This window comes from Chiloscyllium punctatum, chromosome 20 (assembly GCF_047496795.1).
Source record: "Chiloscyllium punctatum isolate Juve2018m chromosome 20, sChiPun1.3, whole genome shotgun sequence".
Classification (NCBI taxonomy): domain Eukaryota; kingdom Metazoa; phylum Chordata; class Chondrichthyes; order Orectolobiformes; family Hemiscylliidae; genus Chiloscyllium; species Chiloscyllium punctatum.
Window position 1 is genome coordinate 54,400,700 of NC_092758.1, and position 15,897 is coordinate 54,416,596.

At 42.8% G+C, this 15,897-nt stretch overlaps 1 protein-coding gene across 11 annotated transcripts in view; it reads left to right on the forward strand.

The window, feature by feature from the left end:
• The window catches only part of arhgef37 (Rho guanine nucleotide exchange factor (GEF) 37), a 232,674-nt gene that overhangs the window by 27,691 nt on the left and 189,086 nt on the right, over positions 1-15,897 (forward strand). For 7 of the 11 annotated variants that reach the window (XM_072590929.1, XM_072590942.1, XM_072590935.1 and 4 more), the window contains one exon: positions 9,970-10,021. The exons of 2 other annotated variants lie outside the window; for them this stretch is intronic. The gene's annotated coding sequence lies outside the window, so the exon portion shown is untranslated. Of the gene's footprint in view, positions 1-7,913; positions 8,146-9,969; positions 10,022-14,694; positions 14,769-15,897 lie in introns of those variants that run through there. 2 more of the 11 variants (XM_072590933.1, XM_072590937.1) reach the window with 2 other exon arrangements.

Below are 15,897 nucleotides of genomic sequence, written 5' to 3' on the forward strand. Positions count from 1 at the left end.
GACAATAGATGGAAACCTGTAGTGGTGGCTTCTGTGAAGGCCATGTCTAACTGGCAAGTGTATCTAGTTTCACAAGGCTACAGATAGCAACAGCAACCTGCTGTGAAAGATTGAGCCTCATGAAGTACAGATGGACACACATGTTGATAAAAATGGTTCTTGTACTTCTTGTATGGGGTTGGTAGCAGGGTGGGGGCTGCAGTTGTGGGGAGTAAGGTGACCTAATTCCTTTGAGCTCGATCTTTTTATCGACCCCCGTCCTCTGTTGCAGCATTTGTCTGTGTAGAACATTATTGGCATTAACTACATGTATGCTGCATTAAAGGTTAACAGCTGGAGAAGCTCCAATCATGCTCAGCGAAGTCCAAAACTGATTAACTGATTTTCGAGATGTTCAAAATCATTTGTCAGTCAGTGCTGGGAGTGGCAACCTCTCATGCAGGCATGGATACAATTATTCAGTTTTACTCTTTGAGTTCCAAGCCCCTTATTTTCACTGAAGAAGATCTTTCCATTGTGTTCTTGCCTTGTTGGCCCAGATGAGTTTCAGAACCATGATGCTGGCTATTAAATCTAGAATGCTTGTGTAAATCCTTCGTTAATTAGAGATGTAAATGCTTAAATTGCTTAACCAAAGTTCCAGAGGAGTTGTCTACTCACCAGTAAATCCACTGGGTTACTCTAGGAGCAGAGGTCATGTTGCGGCTGTACAGGACATTGGTTAGGCCACTTTTGGAATATTGTGTGTAATTCTGGTCTCCCTCCTTTAGAAAGGATATGAAACTTGAAAGGGGTCAAAAATGATTTACATGGATGTTGCCAGGGTTGGAGGATCTGACCTATAGGGAGAGGCTGAATAGGTGGTAGCTATTTTCCTTGGAGCATCAGAGGCTAAGGGGTGACCTTACAGAGATTTATAAAATCATGAGGGGCATGGATAGGGTAAATAGATAAAGTCTTTTCCCTGGGGTGGAGAGTCTAGAAGTAGAAGGCACAGGTTTAGGATGAGAGGGGAAGATTTAAAAGGGACTTAAGGGGCAACTTTTTCACACAGAGGATAGTGCATGTATGGAATGAGCTGCCAGAGGAAGTGGTGGAGGCTGGTACAATTACAAAATTTAGAGGGATATGGGTCAAGTGCTGGCAAATGGGGCTAGATTAATTTAGGATATTTGGTTGGCATGGACGAGTTAGACTGGAGGGTCTGTTTTCGTACTGTACATCTCTGTGACTCCAAGTGGGATTATTTTGGATTCCTGATCCCTGCAAATATACCTGCACCTGCCTTCCTTTGGCAGTTACAATTTTGCCTCACATCACCAATTTCTGAATTTAATCTATATTGGATATGTATGTATTGAGCAACATTGGTTACTGCACAACTGCCATTTCCAACTAGTGCCATTTTATCTATTTTATATTTCGTAGCTATTTTATAATTCAGCTGTCACTGGACTCCTGAGTCCTCATTCGCAGACTTCCATCATAAGTTTGTTATGTGTGACACTTTCTTGAATGTCCTTTAGAAGTCAATGTATCCACCAATTGCCATACCCCAGGCCTTAATGGAATACATTCCAGAATCTTAGAGGAAATAGCCACAGAGATAGTGAATCCATTGGTTAGAATATTTCAAAATTGTCTGGATGCAGAAAAGTTTCCATCGTTTTGGAAAAATACTAATGTAACGCCTTTATTCAAAAAGGGAGGGAAGCAGAACGTAGAGAATTATAGCTTAGTTAGTTTATCGTGTGCCATTGGGAAATTATTAGAATCCATTATGAAGGGAGTAATTACAGGTCATTTGGAAAGTCAAAACAAATCCATCAGAGTCAGCATGGTTTTATGCAGGGTTAATCATGTTTGATTAATTTGCTAGAGTTCTTTTGAAGATGTAATAAGCAAGGTAAGTTATAGGAATTGAATAGAAGTCCTATACAGTAGCGCCTCGACTTACGAATTACCCCGTTCATGAACAAATCGGTTTACGATCAGGATTGTAAATGAAATTTTGCTTCAATGTACGTATGAAATTCAAGGTACGAACTGGACCACGTGGTTTCATTGTTCTGCTTTGCTATGCGCGCTTTGAATGCAAAAGCTCTCGGGCCCCACGTGATCTCATTCAGTTCATCTTTAGCGCGCGCGCGCGCGCTGTGGACATCGTTCGTTGCTACGTCCAAGCATTCTTACGCTATCTGAACAATGGGAACAATTGATTCAGTTTGTGAACTTTTCGGTTCGCGAACCGGATCCCGGAACGGATTAAGTTCATAAGTCGAGGCGCTACTGTATTTGGATTTGTGGAAGGCATTTGATAAGGTGCCACACAAAAGTTTAGTACACAACTAAACTCACATGTAGTTAAGTGTAATTTATTCACTTGGATAGAGCTGAAAAATGTGTTGCTGGAAAAGCGCAGCAGGTCAGGCACCATCAAAGGAGCAGGAGAATCAACATTTCGGGCATAGGCCCTTCTTCAGGAATGAGGAAGGTGTGCCAAGCAGGCTAAGATAAAAGGTAGGGAGGAGGGACTTGGGGGAGGAGTGTTGGGAATGCAATAGGAGGAAGGAGGTTAAGATGAGGGTGATAGGCCGGAGAGGGGTTGGGGGTGGAGAGGTTGGGAAGAAGATTGCAGGTCAAGAAGGTGGTGCTGAGAAAAGGTGGGGGAGGGGAAATGAGGAAGCTGGAGAAATCTGCATTCATCCCTTGTGGTTGGAGGGTTCCTAAGCGTAAGATGAGACGCTCTTCCTCCAGGCGTCGTGTTGCCATGGTCTGGCGATGGAGGAAGCCAAGGACCTGCATGTCCTTGGCGGAGTGGGAGGAGGAGTTAAAGTGTTCAGCCACGGGATGTTTGGGTTGTTGGTGCGGGTGACCCAGAGGTGTTCTCTGAAACGTTCCACAAGTAGGCGGCCTGTCTCCCCAATGTATAGGAGGCCACATCGGGTGCAGCAGATGTAGTAAATGATGTGTGTGGAGGTGCAGGTGAATTTGTGATGGAAATGGAAGGATCCCTTGAGGCCTTGGAGGGAAGTGAGGGGGGAGGAGTGGGCGCAAGTTTTGCACTTCTTGCGGTTGCAGGGGAAGGTGCCGGGAGTGGAGATTGGGTTGGTGGGGGGGTGTGGACTTGATGAGGGAGTCGCGGAGGGAGTGGTCTTTCCGGAATGCTGATAGGGGAGGGGAGGGAATTATATCCTTGGTGGTGGGGTCTGTTTGGAGGTGGTGGAAATGACGAAGGATGATACGATGTATCTGGAGGTTGGTGGGGTGGAAGGTGAGGACCAGTGGGGTTCTGTCCTGGTGGCGATTGGAGGGGTGTGGTTCAAGGCGGAGGAGCTGGAAATGGAGGAGATGCGGTGGATAGCATCGTCAACCACGTCTGAGGGGAAATTGCGGTCTTTGAAGATCTAAGGGAAAATCGCATCTCCTCCACTTCCCGCTCCTCCGCCCTTGAACCCCGCCCCTCCAATCGCCACCAGGACAGAACTCCACTGATCCTCGCCTACCACCCCACCAACCTCCAGATACATCGAAACCTCCTACTTCATTTCCGCCACCTCCAAACAGACCCTACCACCAAGGATATATTTCCCTCCCCTCCCCTATCAGCATTCTGGAAAAACCACTCCCTCCGCGACTCCCTCGTCAGGTCCACACCTCCCACCAACCCAACCTCCACTCCCGGCACCTTCCCCTGCAACCGTAAGAAATGCAAAACTTGCGCCCACACTTCCCCCCTCATTTCCCTCCAAGGCCTCAAGGGATCCTTCCATATCCGTCACAAATTCACCTGCACCTCCACACACATCATTTACTGCATCCGCTGCACCCGATGTGGCCTCCTCTACATTGGGGAGACAGGCCGCCTACTTGCGGAACGTTTCAGAGAATACCTCTGGGTCACCCGCACCAACCAACCTAACCACCCCGTGGCTGAACACTTTAACTCCCCCTCCCACTCCGCCAAGGACATGCAGGTCCTTGGCCTCTTCCATCGCCAGACTATGGCAACACGATGCCTGGAGGAAGACCGCCTCATCTTACGCTTAGGAACCCTCCAACCACAAGGGATGAATGCAGATTTTTCCAGCTTCCTCATTTCCCCTCCCCCCACCTTTTTTCAGTCCCAACCCTTGGACTCAGCACCGCCTTCTTGACCTGCAATCTTCTACCCGACCTCTCTGCCCCCAACCCCTCTCCGGCCTATCACACTCACCTTAACCTCCTTCCACCTATCGCATTTCCAACGCCCCTCCCCCAAGTCCCTCCTTCCTACCTTTTATCTTGGCCTGTTTGGCACACCCTCCTCATTCCTGAAGAAGGGCTTATGCCTGAAACGTCGATTCTCCTGCTCCTTGGATGCTGCCTGACCTGCTGCGCTTTTCCAGCAACACATTTTCAGCTCTGATCTCCAGCATATGCAGTCCTCACTTTCTCCTCGCTTGGATCGAGGATTGGCTAACCAGCAGAAAGTAGAGATTTGGGATAAATAGGTCTTCTAATTGGCAAGATGTAACTAATGGGGTGCCACATGGCTTGGTCCTTACTTGTCAACTATTTACACTCTTATATAAATGCCTTGGATGAAGGGATAGAAAGTGCTATACTTAACCAAATAAAATAGATTGGAAAGTAAGGTGAAATGTAGAAATGAAAGATTTACAAACTGATATGGATAGGTTAAATAAATGGGCTGAGATTTGGCAGATGAATTTTAATAAGTGTAAGTTATCCATTTTGGTGGAGGAACAGAAAAGCAACTTATTGTTTCAGTGGAGATAAACTTATAGCAAGTTATAAGGAAGACAGATGGAATTTCAGCATTTATTGCTAAAGGAATCAAGTATAAAAGTAAGGAAATTGCTGCAACTCTACAAGGAATTAGTGAGACCACAATCGGAGTATTGAGTACAATTTTGTCCCCTTGAGAGGTATGTAGTTGCTTTGGAGGCAATTCAGAACAGGTTTACTGGATTGATTTCAGAGTTCAGGGATTTGTTGTATGAAGAGAGATTGAGCAGTCAAGCCATACATGCCATGAAGCTTAGAAGAATGAGATAATATCTAACTGAGCTATACAAGATGTTAAACGGGATTGACAAAGTAGATTTAGGGAGGATGTTTACTCCTGGGGCAATCTAGAATGAGAGGATTAGGTTTAGGTAGCAGATTTAAAACCAAAATGAGGAGGAATTACTTCTCAGATTTGTGAATCTGTGGAATTCACAACTCTAAATTGTGGTGGATGCTGGGACACTGAATACATTTAAGGAGGAGATAAGCAGATTTTTAATAAGTCACAAGTTGAAGGGTTATGAGGAGTCAGCAGGAGAATGGAGTTAAGGCTGAGATGAGATCAGCTACAATCATTGAATGGCAGAGGAGGCTAAAGGGGCTGAATTGCTAAGAGCTGGAGTTTCTGGTTCTTATGTTCTTTGGAGAGGGGAAAATAACCAGTGATTTAAAGTAAGGCTACAGGGCAAATGCAGAAAAATGGGACTTGGATAGATTGGCTGCTGGTGTGAGCCAGACGGCCTCGTTTTTTTATGCTGTGTGGCTCCCTGATGATAAACAGTACATGGCCATTTTGTTTGTAGTTTTTGAATAGTTAAGACTTGATTTATCAGCATTAAACAAACTTGTAGTTGTTCATAGAGTGAAACTACTTTTCGAGCAGCTCGTTTACAGTTACAGGTTAAAAAATCGATCAGTGTTGTTTGCTTTTCACAACTGTGAACTGTGAAACAGCTCTAAAGATTAAACAGTGACCTGATGTGAGATTTGGATAGATGCCAGTGGGATGAATCAGGCACAACTCACAGCACCCATTTGGCATCTGTTGCCAGGCAACTTCTGTGTTCTGTCATCATAGAATTTCTGGCTGCAGATTAAGGGAGTACTTACGCAACTACTGCTTTGAAATCTTATACTGTGAAGGCCAACTCTGAAGACGAATCTTCATTCTAACATTTGACTGTTCTGAAGCTAATTTATTGTATGCCATAGAATTGAATACATGATGGTACAAAATGTCTTGTTTAGTGCATCAACCATTGCATCTCTGGCAACAGGATTTGGTGCTTGTTACATTAAACAACTTTTCATTTATAGTACTATAATTTCTCACCACTAAATGAAGTTTTTTTTTCCCAATGGGATGTGCAGAAATGTGGCTTTGTTTTTTATTAAATAGCACTGTGTGACGCTGAAATTCTTTCTGATTAAGTAGGAACAAATTGTACTTGTAGATTCTTATGTTCTTGCAATTAGGACTTCAGCATCCCAATAAATATATTATGTTCTTTTGGATGCTGAAGTGACAACAAAACCTGTTATTTAAACTGGAATAAAAGTAATTAATGTTTAAAGGTAGGCAAATCAAGCAAGTCTCTTTTTGATCTGTAACTTTGGCTCAGTTGCTTGATCGCATTAAACAAGTCTGCCCTCATGTGGCATTGAATCATGTTGCAGATATGTTTATCGTTATTTTCCTTTAATGTGTGCCTGTGATGTATCTGCTGTGATAGTATATTGATGTTGAATTTGTTTACCAAATTATTTGTGATCGCTCATAGCAAACTCCTGGACAGCATTGACTGTAGTTGTGGAGGTTAGCTCATTATAAGATAGAGGGTTCCAGTCACAATTTCAGTTAATCAGTTTTGGATCACAAATTTCTTCCTGCAGCAGGAACAAGTAGAAATACAATGTTGTCTTAGGGTAAGTGAAGGAGCTTAAGCCAGTTAAGTTCTATATATTGTCTTCTATTTTGTAGTGCCTGTTTACAGAGTAATATCAAGATGCCTGAGAATACTTTTTCTGTATGACTTTTCAGTTCATCTTAAAAGAAATAAATTCTAAGCACTTGCTAAATTTTGATGATCCCAGCCCAAGTGTCATCACAAGGCGATAGATGCATTTTTATACAGTAGCATTTAGGGATGCCACTATTGATGAAGTGGAGATGCTGGTGTTGGACTGGGGTATAAGGACGGGGCTGGGCAAAAGTGGAGATCCACAGTAGCCTACCTTCTGGGAAGAAGATGACAGCAGCGAAAATGCTTTGTGTCAACCCCAATTTTGTGATTGATGTTGTAGAAATGCAAGTTCTTTCTTTTACATTTAAAAGCTTTCTTTTTGTTTTATTCAGCAATGTAGGCATTACTGGCTGGGTTAGCATTTATTGCCTGTCCCTGTTTGTAGTTGAGAAGGTGGTGTTGAGCTGCCTTTACAAACCACTTCAGTCCATGTGCTATAGGTAGACCCACAATGTTCTTAGCGAGAAAATTTCAGGATATTGACCAGTGAAGGAATGGTGAGCTATTTCCAGGTCAGGATGTTGAATGGCTTGGAGGGAAACTTGCAGCTGATGGTGTTCCCATGTATTTGCTGCCCTTGTCCTTCTAGATGGAAGTGATCGGGGCTGGAAGGTGCTGTTGAGGGTCTTTTGTGAACTTCTGCAGTGTATTTTGTTGATAGTACACACTTCTGCTACTGAGCATTGGGAGTGGAGAGAGTGAATGCTTATACGTGTCATGCCAATCAATTGGGCTGCTTTGTCTTGAATGGTGTAAAGCTTCTTGAGTGTTATTGCAGCTGCACCCATCCAGGCAAGTGGGGAGCATTCCATGACGTGCTTTGTAAATGGTGGACAGACTTTGGACAGTCTAGAAGTGAGTTACTTGCTGCAATATTCCTAGCCTCTGACCTGCTCTTATAGCCTCTGTAGATGGCTAGTCCAGTTGAGTTTCTGGTCGATAGTAACCCCAAGGATGTTGATATTGGGGGATTCAGTGATGGTAACATCATTGAATGTCAAGGGGTGATAGTTGGATTGCCTTTTTTTAGTGATGATTATTGCTTGGCACAGATATTACATCCACTTGTCAGCCCAACCTGAATATTGTCCAGATCTTGTTGCATTCGAACATGCACTGCTTCAATATCTGAGGAGTCGCAAATGGTGCTGAAGATTGTGCATTCATTGGTGAACATCCCTATTTCTGATCTTATGATGAAGAGAGGGTCATTGAAGTAGCTGAAGATGGTTGGGTCGAGGACACTACCCTAAATAACACTTGTAGAAATGTCCTTGAGCTGAGATGACTGACTTCGAACAGCCACAACCATCTTCCTATATGGAAGGTATGACTCTTAAGTTTCATGAATTATGATGTGTAATATTCAAAGTTATGAAAGTATAATCACAGTATCATCTACAGGTCCATGCTCTTCTGTTGCATTCTCTCACCATTTGTAATATATAATAGCAGATATACAGTAATTAGGAACTTAAAAAGCTAGAACTAGTGTCGAAAAATAACTTCACTGAATGAAACTTTTACAGTTAATCTTCTTAAAAGAAATAGCCTGAATAATTTATGCCTTTTGTCCAAAATGTTAAATTAATGGAAATATGAATTTCTTATCACAGCAACTTTTGCTAAGGGCAAGATTTTTAAAAAAGATTATTCCTCCTGTAACACTTAGGTTACTAGAAATGTATTTTGGCTTACCTTAATATATATTTATGAATAACATTTTGATTCTTTCTAGGTGGTATCCTGTATGATGTCTTACTATTTCATATTACATAGAACATAGAAAATTACAGCGCAGTACAGGCCCTTCAGCCCTTGATGTTGCACCGACCTGTGAAACCAATCTGAAGCCCATCTAACCTACACTATTCCATTCCTATCCATATGCCTATCCAATGACCATTAGAATGCCCTTAAAGTTGGCGAGTCTACTACTGTTGCAGGCAGTGCATTCGATGCTTTTACTACTCTCTGAGTAAAGAACCTACTTCTTACTTCTGTCCTATATCTATCACCCTCAATTTAAAGCTATGTCCTCTCATGCTAGCCATCGCTATCAAAGGAAAAAGGCTCTCACTGACCACCCTATCTAACCCTCTAATTATCTTATATGTTTCAGTTAAGTCAAGTCTCAACCTCCTTCTCTCTGACGGAAACAGCCTCAAGTCCCTCAGCCTTTCTTCATAAGACCTACCCTTCATACCAGGCAACATCCTGGGAAATCTCCTCTGAACTCTTTCCAAATCTTCCACATCCTTCCGATAATGCGGTGACCAGAACTGTATCCAATACTTCAAGTGCAGCTGCACCAGAGTTCTGGACAGCTGCAGCATGACCTCATTGTTCTGAAACTCAATTCCTCTACCAATAAAAGCTAACACACCTTATGCCTTCTTAACAACCCTATCAACCTAGGTAGCAAATTTGAAGGATCTTTGTACCTGGACACCGAAATCCCTCTGCTCATCTACACTACCAAAAATCTTATGTTTAGCCCAGTACTCTGCATTCCTGTTACTGCTTCCAAAGTGAAACACCTCACAGTTTTCCACATTATACTCCATTTTCCACCTCTCATCCCAGCTCTCCATCTTATCTGTGTCCCTTTGTCACCTGCAAAATCCTTTGGCACTATTCAGACCGGCCTTCATGTCATCCGCAAATTTACTAAACCATCCTTCTACACCCTCATCCAGGTCATTTATAAAAATGACAAGCAGCAGTGGACCCAAAGCAGATCCTTGTGATATCCCACGAGTAACTGAACTCCAGGATGAATATTTCCCATCAACCACCACCCTCTGTCTTCTTTCAGCTAGCCAATTTCTGATGCAAACCGCTAAATCACCCTTAGTCCCATGCCTCCATATTTTGTGCAATAGCCTACCATGGGGAACCTGATCAAATACCTTACTGAAATCCATATGCACCATATCAACTGCTTTACCCTCATCCACCTGTTTGGTCACCTTCTCAAAGAACTCAATGAGGTTTGTGAGGCACGATCTTCTTAGTTAACGACAAAACAAACACACATTAGGGAAAATAAATTGTATATAATTTTTGTGTTGTGAATATAACTGAACTTTGTTTATATGTACTTGATTACATGATATCCTTTTCTTTGCATGATGACATATTCCCTCAGAAAGAAAATGTGTGAGTAGCCCCTGAAATGGCAAGGAAATGCAACATTGAAGGTAGGCAATAGGTCTTTTACCACTTTATTCTGTTTCATCTATGATGAAATGATTGTATTTCACTTAAATTAAAACCATAAAGGATTTGTGATCAGCTAACCAATTTAATTTTATGAAAAGTGTTCAATTTACAAGGATTTGCCAGGAGAGTTTGAGCTCAGAGAGAGGCTGGATAGGCTGGAGCTGTTTTCCCTGGAGGATTGGAGGTTGAGGAGTCACTTTAGAGGTTTATAAAATCATGAGGGGCATGGGTAGCCAAGAACCTTTCCCAGGGTATGGAGTCCAAAGCTAGAGGGCATGGGTTTAAGATGAGAGGGGAAAGAAATGAAAGGGACATAAGGGTCAACTTTTTTACGCAGAGGGTGGTGCATATATAGAGCTGACAGGAAGTGGTGGAAGCTGATACAGTTACAGCATTTGAAAGGCAACTGGATGGATATATGAATAGGAAGGATTCAGAGGGATATCGACCAAATACTGTCAAATGGAACTAGATTAATTTAGCATATCTGGTTGGCATGGACGTAATGGACCAGGGATCTGTTTCCATGTTGTACAACTCTATGATTCTATTACATGTGCTGGAAATGTGCAAATAAGAGGTGCACAGAATGAGGTGTTAACGGTCAGGAACAAGTACAGGAGGTTGTTTTCAACAGACCCACCCCATTTCCAAAGCCAGTTTGCATAACAGGTTGTGGAGTACTTGTGAATGATTCTGTGCAGTCATACACAGGTAAATCTGGCAGATTTTGATATGCAGAGTTTAAACCACCCACCACCATTTCAATAAGACAGTGAAATGAGGTTTATAAGTAGCCATTAATTGACTTCTGGCAAGGAAGGCTGTCTTCCACCTTTCCCTTCCTAAGCCTAATCGGGGGAAGGCACAAATATGGCGACACCCATGCTGCACCCTCCAGCCTGATCACATGGATACCCACCTCTGAACTAACCTCTGGAATTGGTTGGGGGTAAGGGAGTTCGGGGCCACTTGGAGTATTAAATTACATTCCACTGAAAAGTTCAAATCCTTGAAATTCTAGGTCAGGCTCCGTCTGAATCGTACTTTGATCAGAGTCCTGATAAATTGGATAACTAGGGCTGTAGAAAGGGCTTTAAACTAAGTAGTGAGGGTGTGAATTCAGTTACCATGGAATAATATGAAAAAAGGGGTTAGAGACAGAGGAGGGCTCAGCAGAGGTTATTAAAGTTTCCAGTGCAAGCAATAAGACAGAGGGTATAGAAAGAGTCAGGAATCTAACTCCAGGCTCACCAGATGAGACAACCATTAGAAAGCAAGCATTCAATACAGGACTGAAGGTGTTGTACTTGAATGTACACGGTATTATGAAATAAGGTTGTAACACACATTGAAATTGGCAGGTACTGTGTAGGTATTGCAGAGATGTGGCTGCAAGACAATTAGGGCAGGCAACTAAACATCCAAGGATACACATCCTATCGAAGGGCAGGCAGATAAGCAGAATGATTGGACTCGTCTTGTTGGAAAGAAATTAAAGTAAATTGATAGAAAGAATTGATAAAGGCAGAAGGCATAGACACTGTGTGGGTAGAGTTGAGCAACCACGAAGGAAAGAAGACTGTGATGTGAATTGTGTACAGGCTTCTTAGCAGTAATTAGGATGTAGGGAAGACAATAAATCAGGAGATAGTGCCTTTTTTACATGGCTTTTCTGTTACAATAATCGTGGGGGTCTTCAATAGGCAATTGCACTCATGAAATCAGGTTGGTAGCAGATCTTAAGGAAAGGAATTCATGGATGTCAACGAGAATTTTTTTTGAGCAGCTTGGTTGAGCCCACGAGGGAACAGTGCGGCGTTGGAAAAGCACAGCAGATCAGGCAGCATTCAAGGAGCAGGAGAATTGACGTTTTGGCCATAAACCCTTCATCAGGAATGTGGAAGGTGGGGGGAGGTGTGGAAAGGGGCTGAGAGATAACTAGGTTGAAGTGGGGTTTGGGGCAAGGTAGCTGGGAATGCGATAGGTGGATTTGAGTGGTGTGTGATGGTGATATGTCGAAGGGGAGGGTGGAGCGGATAGGTGAGAAGGAAGGTGATCAGGTAGGACAGTTCAAGAGGGCTGTGCCGAGTTGGAGGGTTGGATCTGGGATGAGGTAGGGGGAGGGGAGATGAGGAAACTGGTGAAATCGACGTTGATGTCGTGCAATTGGAGGGTCCCAAGGTGGAAGATGAGGCGTTCTTCCTCCAGGCACCAGGTGGCTTGGATTTGGTGCCAGGTCCCTTGGGAGTTGCAAGTTCACAATTCTCTTAAGGTTAACATGCAGATTCAGCTCGCAATTAGGAAAATAATGCAATGTCAGCATTCATTTGAAGTGGGCTAGAATACAAGAGTAGTGATGTACTCCTGAGGCTGTATAAAGCTCTGATTAGTCCGTATTTGGAAAATTGTGAGCACTTTTGGGCCTCCTATCTTAGGAAGGAAGTGCTGACATTGAATGGCATCCAGAGGAGGTTTAGAAAAATTATCCCAAAAGTGAAGGGCTTGTCGTATGAGGAGCTGTTTAGATTAGATTATCTACAGTATGGAAACAGGCCCTTTGGCCCACCAAGTCCACACCAACCCTTCGAAGAGTAATCCACCCAGACCCATTTCCCTCTGACTAAGGCACCTAACACTGATGGGCAATTTAGCATGGCCAATTCACCTGACCTGCACATCTTTGGACTGTGGGAGGAAACCAAAGCATGTGGAGAAAATCCATACAGACATGGGGAGAACGTACAAACTCCACACAGACAATCACCTGAAGCTGGAATCGAACCTGGGTTCCTGGTGCTGTGAGGCTGCAGTGCTAACCACTGAGCCAATGTGCTGACCCATTATGACTTCTAGGTCTTAATTTGATGCCATTTAGAAAGATGAGGGGGAATCTGATTGAAACTTGCAGAATACTGAGAGGACTAGAAAGAGTGAATGTGGAAAAGATATTTCCAATGTTGGGGGAGACTAGGACCCTGAGGGCACAGCCTCCGATTGAAGGGACAACTCGTTAGAAACGAAGGAGGAGGAACTTATGCAGCCAGAGAGTGGTTAATCTGTGGAACCCATTGCCGGAGAGATTTGTGGAAGCCAAGTCACTGGTCGTATTTATGACAGAGATAGGTTTTTGATTGGTATGGGAATCAACACTTACAGGGAAAAGGCAACAGAGTGGGGCTGTGCCATGATCGAATGGCAGAGCAGAGTCTGGGCTGAATGACTTAATTCTGCTTCTATATCTTATGATCTTATGGAATCATCATTTTACATTTTGATGTGAATACCAGTATGTTGGTAATAAGGCAGATGTATGACACTTTTTCTGTGGTGTTGTAAGACCCATAGTCATAGAGATGTACAGCATGAAAACAGACCCTTCGGTCCAACCAGTCCATGCCGACCAGATATCCCAACCCAATCTAGTCCCACCTGCCAGCACCCGGCCCATATCCCTTCAAACCCTTCCTATTCATATACTCATCCAAATGCCTCTTAAATGTTGCAATTGTACCAGTTTTCGCCACTTCCTCTGGCAGCTCATTCCATGCACATACCACCCTCTGTGTGAAAACGTTACCCCTTAGGTATCTTTTATATCTTTCCCATCTCGCCCTAAACCTATGCCCTCTAGTTCTGGACTCCGCAATCCCAGGGAAAAGACTTTGCCTATTTACCCTATCCATGCCCCTCATAATTTAGTAAACCTCTATAAGGTCACCTCTCAGCCTCCGATGGTCCAGGGAAAACAGCCCAGCCTGTACAGCCTCTCCCTATAGGTCAAATCCTCCAACCCTGGCAACATCCTTGTAAATCTTTTCTGAACCCTTTCAAGTTTCACAACATCTTTCTGATAGGAAGGAGACCAGAATTGCATGCAATATTCCAACAGTGTCCTAACCAATGTCCTGTGCAGCCACAACATGACCTCCTAACTTCTGTATTCAATACTCTGACCAATAAAAGAAAGCATACCAAACGCCTTCTTCACTGTCCTATTTACCTGCGACTCCACTTTCAAGGAGCTATGAACCTGCACTCCACGGTCTCTTTGTTCAGCAACACCCCCTAGGACCTTACCATTAAGTGTATAAGTTCTTCTAAGATTTGCTTTCCCAAAATGCAGCACCTTGCATTTATCTGAATGAAATTCCATCTGCCACTTCTCAGCCCATTGGCCCGTCTGGTCCAGATCCTGTTGTAATCTGAGGTAACCCTCTTCGCTGTACACCACACCACCAATTTTGGTGTCATCTGCAAACTTACTAACTGCACCTCTTGTGCTCGCATCCTCTACGAAAAGTAGAGGACCCAGCACCGGTCCTTGTGGCACTCCACTGGTCACAGGCCTCCAGTCTGAAAAACAACGCTCCACCACCACCCTCTGTCTTCTAATTGAGCCAGTTCTGTATCCAAATGGCTAGTTCTCCTTATATTCCATGAGATCTAACCTTGCTAATCAGTCTCCCATGGAGAACCTTGTCAAATGCCTTGGTGAAGTCCATATAAATCTGTCCTCATCAATCCTCTTTGTTACTTCAACAGAAAACTCAGTCAAGTTTGTGAGACATGATTTCCCATGCACAAAGCCATCTTGACTATCCCTAATCAGTCTTTGCCTTTCCAAATACATGTACATCTTGTCCCTCAGGATTCCCTCCAACAACTTGCCCAGGTCTGCAATTAAATGATGTTTTGAGAAGTAGAGCAAGATAACCTTCTAAGGTAATCCAAAAATGATTTACATTCATGCTTAGTGTTGTTTAACTCCAACTAGCCAAAGCAGTTTTAAGTATGATGAAGAAACAGTTAATGCTGATAGTAGCTTTTAGCTCTATTTAGATGCCAATGACTGGAGTTTTGTGTAGGTTTATAACTGTGCGCCTGCCAGGTGATTTTCTTTGTTAAAGTCCAGCATGGAACTGTTGGAGGTCAGTCTCAGTAAATGGTGTCTCCAATATATGTAACATAAGAAAATACAAATTCAGATTGTTGGCAATAATTTTGAATTGACAGTGACATAACTTGAAATGGAAAGGGTTAAAATTCTTGGTTATTAATTTTTGAAGTTAATTTGTATTTTATATGGGAGCTCTACTTGATATTGTGACAATGCTGCTCCTTTAACAAGGTCATGTTGTCCTTGGTTATTATAAGAAGGGTTGCAAATGCAGAGGTTCCAATATGTCTGGATATATCAATTTGAAAAGGCTTTAAGTTTTTTATTAAAGCACTTGTACAATGAAAGAGTAGCGGCCAATTCTCCCAGTTCAGAGTTAATTCTGGGTTTGGTTTGGTTTGGTTTTAGCAGCAGTCTGTTTGAATCTGCTGATCAAAGAAAGCTGCTGGGGAAGAAGGTTTCCTGAACCAACAAGAGATTTTCTGGCTGACTCTCTCTCTCTGGCATCTCTCCTGTAAGAACCTGTGTTTGGTTTTACCGTTTTGCCAAGGGAGTTTTTATGTGGATGTTGCAGGTATTCGGTACAGCATCATTAATTCACAATAGAGTTGAATGGGTTTTTTAGATAAATTATGTTATTCTGTATTCTGTTTTCTTTTGTCCGTGTGTAAATAAATTCTGTCTTGTTTAAAATCGAGTTGTTTGACCAGCTGCGTCACTCCTGGAATATTGACCTTACATCTGCTTAGAACAACTAGAAAAGTTAGGTTCTGAGCTACCTTCTTAAAATGTTTTGAGGGTGTATGACCTGGTCAATAACAATATTCATGCTGACATTTATAACAATAGTGTTAATGAAGACCAGATTTCTACTTCCTTTAAAGGTGATCATTAGTTAGTAATGTACTCAAACATTTATGTTAGCATTTTCTTGATTTTGGTAAGTATATAGTG